Source organism: Macrosteles quadrilineatus, unplaced genomic scaffold (assembly GCF_028750875.1).
Source record: "Macrosteles quadrilineatus isolate MER2022 unplaced genomic scaffold, UCM_ALF_1.0 Scaffold_9__3_contigs__length_116548681, whole genome shotgun sequence".
Taxonomy (NCBI): Eukaryota; Metazoa; Arthropoda; class Insecta; order Hemiptera; family Cicadellidae; genus Macrosteles; species Macrosteles quadrilineatus.
The window spans coordinates 3393892-3410747 of NW_026542602.1; positions in this window are offsets into that span (position 1 = coordinate 3393892).

Here is a 16856-nt window from a genome sequence, read left to right on the forward strand (position 1 = left end):
TATATATATATTTATATATATATATATATATGTCCGTGAACGCAATAACTTGAGTAATTTTTGTCCGATTTTGATGAAATTTGGTTTAAAGGTGTAAAGCGGGATAAACTTGAATGAGTTCGCGAACCAGCATGATCGGACCATGGGAACAGGGCTTTACGGGGGGTTTTATGGGGTAAAAATTGGTTTTTCTCACTTTTGACCCTCAAAACACAAAGTTTCCCAATTTCTCTTTATACCTTTTTAAAGAGCTTAAAAAACAAATAATTTAGTATATAAAAGTATTTTTGTACGGTTATTGGTAACGGAGAAAATTTAAAAAATTGTAAATTTAAAATTCCCATGTTATTCTTATGGAGAATATTGTAAAATGTTGTAGTTTGGTTGTTTATGGATATATTTTGATCAAACTTGGCAAACTTATTTTAAGCTAATAATATTACTAGGGTTAATAAAAAACACACTTTATTAGTTTCCTTGTAGCAGCAAACCTAGGTACTCGACCTATAATGTTATTTAAATATATTTAATTGAAAATCAATTCAGACAAATGGAAATTCGCTTAGTTGTCAGGTTTGCTGCGACGGGGGTATTTGTCATACTGCAGCAAAAACAGCCGTTTTTAATGCACGCGTTGCGGGCATACTCCCTAGTAAAAACTCCCTAGTAAAAACTCCCTAGTAAAAACTCCCTAGTGAAAACTCCCTAGTAAAAATCTGCTGTTGTAAACAGCTTCGATTGTTGCGATATTATCGATAGAAATTATTTATTGATTGATTTATTTGGTAAGGTGCTATCTATTGTTGTCGATCGCTCGACATATCGATGGTATTAAATACTGTAACACAATCGTAATAGACGAAATGATTGAATCACTTACTAAACAGCTAGATTAACAGAATTGAAAACAAGCTGGAAGTCGTTTTAAGAAGCTATTTTACATTTAAAATATTTATTTTAAAAATAATAAAATATAACTCTCACAACTGTACATTTTTTAAAGCCAATTAACATTAATCAAGGTCACCGGTTGACGGGTTGGACGTATAACATTTCGTCTGACGATGATTGACTTGTTTGCGACATGTCAAACTAAGATAAATTGAACAGTAATAAGTCCAACTATAACGATGATGTCAACGATACACGTTGATGCACGAACTAAATATATCCATAACTTACAAAAAGCCATAAAACATTACTTAGTATACAAGCTACAAGTATGGTTACAAATTAACTTGTTTTTTGTTATTCACGTAACTACAAAAGCATGAAATGACAAATATTTACGTCAAAAACTGAATTTTAACGCATGTAAACTAAATTGTAAACCTAGATAACGTTTCCATTCGTAAAAAAACTAAGCTAGCAACTTTAAAAAACAATCGGGTGGAAATTTAAAACGGATTTTCAAAACCAGACCAAGGGCAGGTTTTAGATCACAATAAAGCTATGTATAATATAATAAGTTATAGTATAGTATATTTCATCACTAGGGCATAAAGTGACTCTTTTTGACCAAAACCCAAGTTTTACAATCGAGACGAGGCCGAGGTCGGAAAATGAGCGAGGGTTGAAAATACACTTTTTGCCCATGTGATAAATTATATTTTTTGTCATATTGCACATTATTTGAACAAACTGTGTGACAAACTAAAATAATTTTCATTTAAAGAAAACCTCTCAAAATACTTCTAACTTGTTTTCATTTTAACCTTTGAATGGAAACAATCAGCTGTTTGGTAAGTAATACGATAATTTTGTCTATACAACTTAAAACTTATTTTGTATATGTTAGTGTACATTGTACTATCGATATGTCTATTTACTATTTACTATTTACTACTATTTTACTATTTACATTAAGACAACAATTGATTAAACAATCAATACATACTTTCGATACATGCAATTTTGTTTACAATCGAAATTTATAACTGAGATTACAACAGCTGATTTCCACTCCATAGGGGGCTAAAAATGCTTTTTCCTACAGTTACCTAACAATGTACATGTTCTCTCACTGATTTGAGAAAGCAAAGTGGCCAATTCGCTCATCAGTGAGACAATGTTAACATTGTCTCACTCCAGATTTGCAAAGTGAAGGCACGAAATCGTGAGCGCATAACATGCAGACAAGGTCGTGTGTGCGAAATACGTTGGTAGCACTTGCTGTAAATCAGCTGGTCAGCTGTTGTACTGTTGTATCATTAAATGCCATATTAAAAGTTCACTTCTGTGTAAAAATATGTTACGTTTCTTTACCAATTTATTTGTGTCATGGTAACTGTAGGAAAAATATAATGTGACGGCTCGTGAGTAAGGATTTCTCTCGAGTTAGGCAATTGCTTACTTTGCTCACTAGCTGCACAAATAACTGTTTCCTTCAAGAGTAAAAATGCTACTTTACACTCGCAAAGCATCCATTAAAACGGTTCTTATTTCTGGAGTACTGTATGATGAAAATAAACTTTCGATTGTAATGAAATGTATAACTAAATTTAAAAGTTCAAAAAGGTCAATGTATAATAAATTGTTTTAATAACATTCTACTTTAATCTCAACATAAATATGTGGAATCAACAAAAAAAACGAAGTAATTTTATCTCATCCAAAACTCAAACAGAATCAACATTGCGTTTGTATTGTCGCTCGCTATGATACATTACATTAAGACTTGTTATGTAAAACCCTTTATACTCATTTTACTCCAATTGACATTTGGGAAACGTTGGCTTACACTGTTAACTCTTAGAGGTATGTTTTAGCCTTGTAAATATTAAAAGAACTGAGTGATTTACAAATTGGATTCCTTATCAAGGCAAATTGTTTCGTCAACTGTGATTAAAGGACCAAACTATTATTTGTCACCAAAACTAAAGATTATTCCCTTATGAACAACCTTAGATCATTTTAAACAAAAACAAAATGCTAGGGGAAACTGGGGTAAGGGCTGTCATGGGGTAGTGAAGGTCACTAGTTGATGTGGATTAGGTTTGTGAAGTGCCTCTGTCTGGTGGCTTTTTGATTATATACTACCTCGTTTTATTTCAAAATCCCATTACAGATTTGCGTGCTACTGATGAATGAGTGATTTAAGGCTATCTCTTATAACATTTGATCTGCTCCATATTCAGTTATTTACATGAAATATACTTTGATTGGTTGATATTGAGAGTTTGGTGAACAAAGATATGATCCATCATGTAATTCTGTAGTTTTACGCTTCAGGTTATGCTAGATCAAGTATTTGAGTTAATTTTAATCTAAACCATGCATTTGTGGTAATGATAGTCAACATATTTTGGGTAATGGGGGTCACTGAATTACATGACAACCATCACCCGAAACTATGATTTCCTTCATTTAACGTTTCAGATGCCTAGCATATACGCCAGTCTAAGCATGTCTTTTTGCAAGATGAAAGTAAAACACAATTTGCCTCAACAACAAAAATAAAAACTCTTATATTACTGTGTATATCCCCCTGGCCTGAGTGCACCAATTGGTGATTAATTACAGCCATTATTGATATTGACAAAATGTTAATAAAACAAAAAATATTTTTGTATTTACCAATTTCCATGTTTCCTATTAATTTAGGTCCAAACCAATCATAACAAATACTGACTCTCACTACACCAAGAGTGAAGGAATGGCGGTCAAAGAAATATGTTAAGTTTTTGTTTGAATCATAAATTAATTAGTTATTATTAAAATTATTAGGTTTACATGGTGTAAATTGTAGTTTTCGTTACTAGTCCCTAAAGTAGGCTTTTTTTGGGACGATATCTTGTTTAAAAATTCGATTAAGTCACAAAAAAGCATTTTAGGACGAGTTAGGAACAATATTTTTTATTACATTGTCATATATTATAGCAGAAAATACAAACAGTAACAATGAATGAATTGGGGTATGTAAGAAACAAAGTTTGTTTATATATTGATGAAGCATTTTAAAGGAACAGCTGATTTGTTTTTGTGATAGGCTTCTCATAACCATTTGATTGGAGTCCGTAACATTTTGAATAGTCTGCAAAAAGCTATCTTTAGGGACTCAAAACAACCCTTAAGACAGCTGTTTTTGAGACAGTGTAATGAGAACAATATTTGGAACATATAACTATGAGAATGAGAGTTAAATTTAAATCCTTGTCTTTATGGTGATTCTCCCTTAGGTGACTGCCATCACCCCAGTCTCCCCTAACACAAATTGCTAAATACCCTTAGTTAGTGCAGATTCAGCCAGGACATTTAGTTTACATACATTTTAAAATGTGGAGTGCTGTAAACTATTGCAGGTTAACTTTATATCGTTTGCCATCCATTCACATCCCTAGCCTTATTGCTATGTTTCTCGAGCTCATCTTTGATGCTAATAAATAAGCAGGGGTTTTCCGTCCTACCTTTTTTAAATTACTTCAAACTATGACGATGAATTTATATTATTTATTGTTTTCTAGGTTAGTCCATGTGCCATTTATTGTATACATATCTTCGTTATTCATTCAACTATGTATTTGCTTATCGTTACTCAGTTCTTTCTTTGTCCAAGTTTTTACATGTATACTTTACTCTTATTATTGTTACATTTGCCATTCCTTTCATTGTTATTATTATGGGTTATCTAGTCATAATGAGCAATTTACAACTCAATCAAACTGTAAAGTTGGTGTAAATCCGTTGGCAAATAAATAAATAAATATGATTGCAGGGCAGGGCATCATGACATTGATAATATCTACTTGTCATGGACCTCAATGACTGAGAATAATGTCCTGCACCTAACCAATGAACCTCATATCTCACCAAACAGATTATAAACATTGTCGAAATCCACCGATGTCTTCAAAAGTGGAATGTCTTGAATAGTGACTCTGCCTTATAACCTGACTCTTCATGTATAGCATTTAATATGATTCCCATTCCATATCTTTTATGTAAACATATAATTTATTGATTTAATTCTTATTTAATTTTCTAAAGGCATTCACTTAATATTGCGCTAAATAATATTCTTTTAGTTGCTTTTATGAATTCAGGAATTCAACTGGTTAAACTTTCTACAGTTAAAACTTATGTTTAACTGTAAAAAAATTTACAGGCATTTTTTAGTTCTAATTATTACAGTCTAGATTGAAAAGATTAAAGCTTAATTTATTTTTGGGAAATTCTTTTAAGTGCCTTTGGTTCACTGAACAATCTCAAGCGTTCCAGTGCATTAGGTTTTAATATTGATGAAATAATTTAACTGTTCTTCTTTCTAGTATCAAACTTATACTTTTTAACACTGTTCTTTAAATTTTAATAACTTACGAAATGAATACGTATTTTTGTGTATATTTTAAAATATTTAAAATTATTTTATAATACAAAAATAAATTTCAGTTTTAAGTTTTTCTTAGCTAAACACAACGGCGAAAACCCGACTCTAATAGCATGTTTCGTTCCGAAGTTACGATTTTTAAAAGTGTAAATCACAATCAATGACATTCCATAGTAGATATAAATTTAAATACCCAAGGACGATGTCGCGAATGAATGGCGTTCGGCGATAAGGGACCTTTAAACCGATAAGATAACGTAGCACCTCATTCATTCGTTATCTCTTTAAATGTTTAAAACCCGACCTCACTTATTGTTGCTATTTTATCAATATTCGCAATGCTGCCATTTTTGACTCGGTTGTCCGTTTGAGGTCGGGTTTGCGGGCTTGTATTTTTTCTAAAAAAGACCTTTAATTTTATGTGCATATCAAACTATGCTTACCTCGCAGATTTTCTTCTGATACCTGAGGAGGTACCAAAACAAATAGGTAATGTTTAAACAAATCACCACTGAATAATGTTTTAAAATAAAATTTTATAAACAGTGAATTTCTCGATCATGCTGCTACGCAGTGTTTAAATAGATGTCATATACGAGAAATAATCAAATTTATGATTTTTGATTGAGAGTGTCCAATCGAAATCGATCACCACTTACCAACTTTTTGTATATTTACAGTCTTAAATAAATAAATAAAAATGTCTTTATCAAGCGTTTCTCTGGTACACCAGCTTTTCAGAACAACTTTCGTCACTACGCTATCTTATTCAACAATCAATTAATTATACATAGTAATTTGAAAAATAATTTTTACATAACAATTCAACCTAACAATTTGGCCGTTATTCACCTAGACAATAATTACAATTTTTTTAAATATATCTCTAAGTTTTTCTTTAAATGTTTTGCTTTTGTCTTGTGTGTAACAGTAAGCGTAAATATATGTTTTAAGTGTTATAAGACGTATCTTTATTTACTTTCCGTAAATTTAATAACACGTACGATGCTGATCAAGAAGTTATTTAAAATAATACGTTTTAAATTACGAAAACAATAATTCTGATAATCCATTAATTTTACCAAACCGTAACATTCATTCTACACAGTAAAATCTGGCAACAATATCATTTGGAACGAAACAAAACTAGAGTTCTTTCTGCTGACAATAACAACAGCTTATGATTATGAGAAAAGCCTTGGATGTGGAAAAGTTAAACAAGAAAAGTTTTACATCCACTATGCGAATAACGGTCATTGCCACATTTTCAATCAAGCTTTAGCTTGTAATCATTTAGATTGCAGTACATGTAAAATAACAATGTGCATAAATATTATTTTGAAACTTTATTTAGAATATGTGAAATAAATTTCCCAATTCCCTTATGAGTTCATCTAAGAGTCCTTAATGGTTTATTACCATAAATGGCCGTAATGGCCACTTATGGTTTGTTGCTAGAATTTTTATTATTTAATAAGAAATCAGTTGTCATTCTATATCCTTTACAATGTGTTTCATGCAAAATAAAATCAGAATAACTAAACACACCTTAATTTCAAGCATCCTATGGCGCAAATCATATGTTATAGTCGTCATTTACGTAGCGGTGTTTTAGCAAAATTGATTATTCTGAGCATCTCTGTTAATAACACCGTGATAAATTAACAGTACGTCAATATCGTATACATCAATTACACAATACCAAATGACTTGAACAAAAAGGACCCAACGTTTCTTGTTATTATTACAGTACGACTGGAATTTGTCTTTCGATTAGTAATTTCGCTTTATACTGATTCCTAACAGAATTTTTCCCGTGACTTTACTGACCAGTCACAGCAGGTTTTTGTGCCGGTCTTCGAAAAGATATTGTTAACATGAGAAATAAATATTGACTTTCTGATCGCCAGAATATTACTAACAGCACTCTTATTCCCAGTGATTACCAATCTTATTCCCAGTTATTTTCATTTTCCATACAACTAGAAAAAAACAATATTTATTTGTGTAACTAGTGTGCAAAGTGGCACTTTGCTGCACATGAGAGAAATGCTTACACACGAACCGCAGGCGAGTGTTGAAAGTTTCTCGAGTGCAGCATAGGCACTTTGCACTCGTGTTACACATTATATTTTTCCTACAGTTACTATAAATCATATTAATAATCAGTTTTTAAAAAACAATACAACACGTTTTTAGAAATAGAGTCAGTGTATACTTTACCTCAGCCCGGTCACGATCGATTGCCAATGTCCCTTCGTGTTTTTCGTGTTTTTTGTTATGTGTGTCCGTTCCGTGTATCGTGTTTTGTATATGTTTTATTTATTGAACTCTGTTAACGACCTTCGAATGAAGTGATCACTTGACACCTTGATTCCTGAAGATGGTTCAAAACAAGAACCGAAACTAGTTGCCTAAATCAGCAACAAAGGATTACTATATGCATGTATTTTAAACCATTTTAAACACGTGTTTAGGTATAGGTTAAATCCAAGCGTTGAACGAAATGGGAAACACTGCAACAGCTGATTGTAGTCGTAGTATCTTTAAGTGTTGCCAACCTATTTCCAAGCGTACACGAATTACGTGCCTAATAAAGGGACGCTGTTTTGAGTTGTTTGGTTAAAGTTCTAGAGTAGGGCAAAAAAGAGTGGGGCCAAAGTAAGTAAATGCAGCAATTAGCAACTTTCTGAACTGATCGTAGTTTGAATAATTCTTGAGATGTAAATTGTTTTTTAAAAACTACAAAATGGCGGCTAGCAACTAATATGTACTTTTTCGTTTAAATTGATTAGTACTATCAGCCCCTGAAGTTTGTGACATCCCTTTATGAACAACCTGTATATTTATTAGCTTCGTTTTATAATTACTGCACTAAACATGTGTAACCTCTTTGAACCATTTTAGCCAAAGACCGCAAAGGCTCCTGCTACAATGGTGCTATTGCCTGGATAGTTTCTATTCATTTTGGCGCGATAAACATAAACCAAATACGTTTGGTTTAGTTGTAGTTTGGAACCAATGATCATAAATTTGACACTTTTGGTTAACGATTACGTTTCTTAGCTACAAAACTACTTTATGTGTTTAGTTTGTCAATCGATATATATTAATTATTATTAACTAAGAAGAAAATATAACAAAATGCGTTTGTGTCTGGTGATTGTGCATTATATTCCACAGACTAGAAAACCATACTTATCACCATACACAATTTATACGCCTCGAAATCGTACAGAATAACGTGGACGCAAACAAACGCGGCTTTCATTTTAATCTTGGGTAACTTGTAAGTAATTTTTTTTTCTTTTCTAGCTCCTATCTAAGATTGTGAATCTAAATTCGTGGTAATGGTGTTACAGCAATAATCAATGGTAAAAAACTACGCAATTCGGGTGGTATTTAAAATCCGCCCATTTAGTACATGACAATTAGCATGTTTAAAAAAACCTTTTACTTTGCGAAAGCATAATCTATACGTCTTTTAAATAATACATTTTCCAACTAAGTGATTACACCAGTACAGAGCTAAAGATAGCACCTACACAGCTGGGTGTTACGTCATTGTACAGGTGTATCACAAGCCAATGGTTTGGTCTACTACACATTGAAAGTCATAAAATTTACACTAGCTCGAATTCTTTGGTGCTTGTGCTGGTTTTGATTTAACCAAAGTTTCACTGATTTTAAAAGTTAACTGATTTTTAAGTCATCAATTAATTAAACACCAAGCTAAAAAATAAATAAATTGTTGGTTTTAAAAATGTGTTGAAAATAATTCCCTTCAAACTGTTTCAATTTCTAATTTGGATGGGGACGTCACCTAGGTGCGTATTTAAGCCCAATGATGGGGTGTAGAATGAAGTCAGAGATGCATTGTGTGAATTTGAATCTGACTAATACCAGCTGTTTTCAGCCAGGACCATTTAGGCCCATAAAGGCCAAATGATTAAGGACAGCTGGGTCATGATTTTAACCATCAAAATCTTCAATTTTTGATATGGGAAAATTGAGGTGTATATAGTATTTTACCGTCATTTTCCAATCTGTTTTGGGTTAATTTCAGAACATTTTCATGATTTTATAATCATTTTCAAATACTTTTAGCAATAAATGCGTTTTGATATAATATCTTTCCTGAAATAAGAGTGACATTTTTAACATGGTAAACATAGTTACGTACAACGGAGGTAAAGAAATGCAAATTTGTAAAAAGGGACACTTTCAAACAACACATTTCTGGTTACTTCTGCTTTATATATTTTCCAACCACAGTCACGCTTTTTGGGTTGGTTATTTTGCTCTTACTTCACGAAAAGGTATGACAAATGACCATACAGAAACCAGTGAAGAGAACCCATTTATAACCAGTAAGTGGACCACTTAGACGACCACTCACAGGTAACATATCACATATATCCTGTGTGGAATATTTGGCATTCTGGTAGAAAATGTTTAGATTTAGAAGATACAATATTGCAGCAAAACAACAGATAATAAACAAATACAGGGTTATTTGTACTCAGTGTGACAAAATTTTTTTGGTGTAAGTACAAAGTAAATGAAGTGTGATGATGCATATAAAATGTTCCAAGTCTAAAAATTAGCTTCCCAAAAAATTATTTTATGTTTTTGAAAAATAACCATGTTTTTAAACTTAATACAGCGATTTCTCAATTACCTATATATGGATTTGAGTAGATAATGTCATTTCCGTGTTCTACATTAAATTTTGAACAAGAATAATATAAAATGACGGAGGATCAGTTGTAAAAACTCCATTGTAAATAGATTCAAAGATAAAAATTAAGATGTTTGATAAAAATTTTAAAAACAATTGTCTATTACATGTATAGAACACGAAAATGACATTATCTACCTAAATCCATATACAGGTAATTGAGAAATCGCTGTATTAAGTTTAAAAGCATGGTTATTTTTGAAAAACATAAAATAATTTTTTGGGACGCTAATTTTGAGACTTGGAACATTTGATATGCATCATCACACTTCATTTACTTTGTACTTACATCAAAAAGATTTTGTCACACTGAGTACAAATCACCCTGTATATTGTCTTATCCCGTAGACATCCCGTACATTACCGATTAAAACTATGAGTTTTTTGTACTTGATCACTCATGTATATACTTGTAGATTACTAATTTATTTTATATAATCAGTGTATAGTTGTCAAATATATTGTATTTGATTGAAATGAGGTCGTTTATAAATACAAAAATATTATGATAAAATACAGCAATTTAACTCTAATTAAATCAATCACTTTGTTTTATAAAACACTAGCTGAACCCGGCAGACGTTGTCTTGCCTTTGACTATTTATAATATTTAAGTACCGTTACATTTAATTTTCAAGATGATCTCGTTCGCATGGCTCAATCACGTCCTGGTTGACGTTCGTTCGCTACGCTCACTCACCTTTAGGTTGGAGCTCGTTCGCTACGCTCACTCACCTTTAGGTTGGAGCTCGTTCGCTACGCTAACTCACCTTTTGGTTGCAAATTAGCTGTTGTCATGAATGTAAAAGAAATAATAGTGCTGCACCCTGTTGGTAATCCATGTAACTTTAATGCTATTGAACATCATAGAACAGAACCAACTTGTTTAATTGAAACAGCTGTTAAGATTCATTAATTCCATTTCTCATAAGGTTAACATGGAAAACTCCAGAGCCACTGGGGCGGAGCCCTTTTGACGGATCAGCACCAAACTTCACACAAACCTTCCTTGAATAATGCTTAATAATGCCTGAAAGTTTCATTACAATCTGTCAAGCGGTGTCCGAGTTTATCCCTGCCAAACAAACAAACAAACAAACAAACAAACAAACAACAAACAAACAAATATATACAAACATCCTCTTTTATACTTATAGATTATACAGCAAAATTTGTATCTTATTGATTTGTGTCTAGTTGTACTAACACTACTTTTGAATTTTTCTTTTAACTTGCTAAGTTCATATTTATATATAAACATAAAACAACTTTGTCATTATTTTTCAATCTGTTATTAAATAAAAATCATAATTTTAAAAATCTGGTGCAATATAGGTCCAGCATATTTAAGAATTTCTTTAATAGCTGGCTGTGAAGTGAAATGCTATACGGTTTCGAAGGTTATGTTTTAATTTAAAACCTTGATGAACTAATGACGGAATGAGGGTTTAAGAAAGATTATCCATTAGAAATAATATTTATGGGGCAAATAGCTGAATATAAAATAAAAACGTCTATAATGACGTCACATATAAAAGGATACAAGTACTACTGCCCTTGTATTCTTTTATATGTGACGTTAGTATAGATAAAAAAATTAATAAATAAAAAAATCGCGATTTTTTAATTTTCTGATTGGATTTTCACTAAGAGATCAGAAATCAGAATCAGAAAATCTTTATTGTTTCATATTGATTTACAAGCTTATACACAGAGTAACTTAAGAATAACTTAGATTAACTAACTCACACACTTATTTAACTATGAAACAATTCATCCCTAGGTCAAAGACCTGTTTGGGATGTTCTATTACGTATACAGGGTGGTAAAAAAGTCCCAGGACAGTTAAATATTTTAAAATATAATGCAGATAGTGCTACAATACTTGGTACCAAGTTACAGGGCATAAAACTCTATTTTAACACATATTCAGTGATCCAATAACTCTTCAGGGGGACGGCCCACAAAGAGTCGGAAGAAAATCTTAAATGGAAGCATAGGTCAATATGCACATCAAATTAAAGGTCTTTTTGTAGAATACAATGCCGCAAACCGCACTTCGAAAGGTTGATTCTGCGCAAAATTACAGTTGTTCAAATATTCATTTAATTTACATTGCTATTATACGCTTACTCCTCAGGGGGCACAGCCCTAGGAATCGGAAGAAAATTGTTAACGTAAGCATAGGTCGATATGCACATCAAATTAAAGGTCTTCACTAGTAGATTACGATGCCGTAAATTCAAGCTCAAGAGAATGCCTTAGTAAAAAATGACAGTCGTTCAAGATTCAAAATGGCGGATTCAAGAAATCTTTGAACATCTGCCATTTTGCGCAGGATCAACCTTTTGAAGTACGGTTTGCGGCATTGTATTCTACTAAAAAATACCTTTAATATGATGTGCATATTGACCTATGCTTCTATTTAAGATTTTCTTCCGACTCCTTGTGGGCCGTCCCCCTGAAGAGTTATTGGATCACTGAATATGTGTTTAAATAGAGTTTTATGCCCTGTAACTTTGTACCAAGTATTGTAGCTCTATCTACATTATTTTTTTAAATATTTAACTGTCCTGGGACTTTTTTACCACCCTGTATACACATATAAAAACAGCTCAAAATACTGATATACTATATATATGATATACTGAGTTTAACGAGTACTTGGGTTTATGGTTACAGGGAAGGTAGTAAAGTGGTGTTTTGTGAAACAAACCTTAATAAATCATACATGATGAAAAAATAAACATGAAAAATTGGATCGAAATATATCAATAAACATGCAAACTACAAAAGTTGACTAATACCCCATGAACAAATTACCGGTACTGAAACTTTCATTTAACCTTTTTTCGGAGTTTTCTCCGTAACCTAGGTGCACAATTAAGCTTCAGTATACTAAATTATTTGCTCTTTCGAATTCTACGACAAGTGTGGTCAATATGGGTAATTTGATGTTTTGTGGGTAAAAATGTTAATAGAATATATTTCATAACTCAATTGGGGATCTCGAAAGGTGTCGTTGCCTGCTGATGCCACGATTTTCTTTTTTTAATTAAGGATAAAATATCCAGAAAGTGATTCACTCATTGTACTTCTTAAAAGAAGCTGGCAACCATTTTCAATCTTGAATCAATAATTTTCTTAGTCCAGTGAATAGAACATAATGCTTTGTAAAGGATATTTTGATGTGTGTTATGTTTAATCCAGTTTAAAAATAATATATCTGTTCTTGTATTGATGCATTTATTAGTATAGCATACGAACCGTACACGCAGTCTGGATAGCAAAATGTTTAGGGTACTAGTGCATCCCCGCGTTTGTTGTGATAAAACGAAAAAAAAATCTAGCTTACTAATTGTTCTTTTCTAACAAATTAAAATGTCAATTATATAATACTAGCAGAGGACCCGTCCTTCGTCCGGGGTTGATGAATGTTTAAATGGTGCTTTTTGAAATCTGACATGAAAAAAAGAGTAAAATGAGATTATATTCCAATAAATTTACCTATCAAAAACTATTAACTAACTAATTAGATAAAAAAACATTTTCAAATAATAAAACAAATGAAAAACTCAAAGCTTTTACTTACTTTTAAATGATAAAATCAAACAAAGTAAAGACAAACAATAATTTACAACATCTGGTTAATATTATGGGTTGAATTAAATTAAACATGTGATCTTGTTTCTAAAAAGCATTGCTCACTAAGCATTGATTATAAAATATATCATTATATACTATGTGAACAAACAAAAACATTAACACTCTTACTACTAAAACAAACAGAAACATACTTAGCCCTACTATTTATAACTCCTACTATTCATGTACCAAAGGCAAGTGCATATAAAACTAAGTTTTTTATTGTTCTTTTTAAATTGAAATATTTGTATATAGCTTAGAATTAGGAAATGTATTGTCATTCAAACAATGTTTATGTCAAGGGTCGGTTAAGTTAAGAGGAACTTGGTTGAATATATACATGTAATGACCATGGAACGCTCGTAAAAAGTTATTCATTATTAGAATAGAATGTGAAATCTACAGAAAGTGTCAAAAGTTATACCAGTAGCTTTTCAAACCAGCAGCCCTACTCCAAACACAAGTGTTCTAAATGTTAAAATGATTCAAGTTAATGTGAACTTTATAATTTCACTATTTTTTACACCAAAATCTTTCAATACAATCATTAACATTAGCAAAATTTTAAATAATTAATTAGGGTTAGATACATTAACAGATATACAATCTCACTTATTTCATAAAATCAATAATCAATGAACCATCAAATATAAGAATAAATAAACATGTCACATGATTGTAGAGAATATTATATGCCTATTTATAAACCAGCTGTGGAATTGTGAATTAATGTGGTTTGAAAGTTCAGCTTGTTTACATTTGGGTGGCATAGCAAACTGCAAACATTGTATGTGTTTTCATGGCAGCCATGGAGACCAATCAATATTTACTTTTAAAATCCTCAACTCAGAACTTTTAAAGCCAAAGGGGCAAAGCCCACAGTCAGTATCGAAGTGTGAATAGTCCTATAATGGTCCTTGATATGGTAGCTATATTTTTGTAAAATGTAAGCCCAGTCAGTTCAGTAGTTTATGCGCCTATTAGTAATACACATACAGACAGACACCACTAGATTTTTATATAATAGTATAGATTGTTAGAAGATAACTACAAGAAAAGACCATGACGTCCTAATTTCAAGAGTTTTAGTTTTATTTTATTTTATATTGGTGTGGTCAATTTGAAATATTACAGTAATTAGGTCATAAGGAGGGCATATTCAGTGACTTGGCCATAGTTTTACGTTCGTGTCTATACAGGGTGGCTGAAAAGTAACTTGCACCTCCCCCCCCCCGCATAACTTTTCAACCATTTGAGATATTTGAAATCGGTTTGCGGCAACCTGCTTAGATATGAGGAGCTACAATAATTATGGTAAATTTTGAAAACTTTGCCCTTATGGGTAGCGGCGGTAGGGGGTAGCTAAACAATTTCAAACGACAAGTATAATCGAGTTTGTTATCATTTTACATGTCTTGACGAAAAAAAAACCATTGACATAAAGAAAACGAAAATCGGCCAACTAATAACAAAATGGCGCCCTAAAACGTATCAAATCAAAATAACCATTAGGGTGGCTGAAAATTAACTTACACCCCCCTTTACCTTCTTAACTAGCCTATTTGAGATATTTGAAATCGGTTTGCAACAACCTATTTCGATATGAAGGGCTACAATAATGATGGTAAATTTTAAAAATTTTGCTCTTAGGGGTAGTGGGGTTGGGGGTAGCTTACAATTTGCAAACAGTAAGTATGGTCGAGTTTGGTATCATTTTAGAGGTATTGATATAACTAAACAATGAACATAAAGAAAATAGAAATCGGACCATAATAACAAAATGGCAGCTAAAAATGATTAAGACAATGGTTATTAAAAGTAGTTTATGACTGCCATTTTGTTTTTAGTAGTCCGATTTCAATTTTCTTTATGTTAATTGTTTAGTTATGTCAAGACCTGTAAAATGATACCAAACTCGACCATACTTACTGTTTGCAAATTGTAAGCTACCCCCAACCCCACTACCCCTAAGGGCAAAATATTTTAAATTAACCATCATTATTGTAGCCATTCATTTCTAAACAGGTTGCCACAAACCGATTTCAAATATCTCAAATAGTTAAAAAGATAAAGGGGGGTGCAAGTTAATTTTCATTCACCATCATGGTCACTTGGATTTGATACGTTTTAGGGCGCCATTTTGATACTAGTGGGCCGATTTTCGTTTCCTTTATGACAATTGTTTTGTTTAGTCAAGACCTGTAAAATGATACCAAACTCGACTATAGTTGTTATTTGAGAATTTTGAGCTACCCCCTACCCCCGCTACCCAAGGGCAAAGTTTTCAAAATTTACCATAATTATTATCAGCCCTTTATATCCAAGAAGGTTGCCGCAAACCGATTTCGAATATCTCAAATTGTTGAAAAGTTAGGGGGGGGGGATGCAAGTTACTTTTCAGCCACCCTGTATACCTTCTCTGCTCTAAAAGTGCCCGACTATTTAATGTACATGGAAAATATGAATGGTATTACTATTATCCTAAAACTTGAAACCAACCATGTTGAAAGTCTTTACCATACCGAAATAGAAGTGTTGTCATGATTTCGCAATATATCAATAATTACGTAGGACGCAAGTGTTAACCATATTGAAGCGGTAACTTGTAGTATAAAAACCCCTGCACCGGTGTTCACACCTCACTGAGCAGTGACCTAGACAACAGGTAAGTTATTGACAATATAGTCTTATCGTAGCATTTTTTTAGAACCTTACTATGTAAAAGTGTTTTTTCAAAGTGTTATCCTTCTCTGTGTGTGTGTACCTTGACGGAGTGAATAATATTCTTCGAATATTTAAAGCTCTTTTATTAACTTTTATTTATACTTCTTAAAATAAATTACTACTGTATACTTAAAACACACAATCAGACACCGAAATCTTTTTCCCTGCATTGAAATAGAAGGAGAAAACGGAAAAGAACATATTTTACATCCTTTAACGAGTGTTCTAAAAGCATTGAAGAATATTATAAAAAATAAATTACTTTTGTACTATTATGTGTGAGATAAAACGTGTTTACATTTAGGAAACCCGAGTAGGCTATAACTAGGTTGTAAACGTATTTTTTTTTATTTTAGTTTTATTGATTTAATGGATACATAATATGTGAAAAGATTCTAGTTAGATTGGATAAAAAAAAAC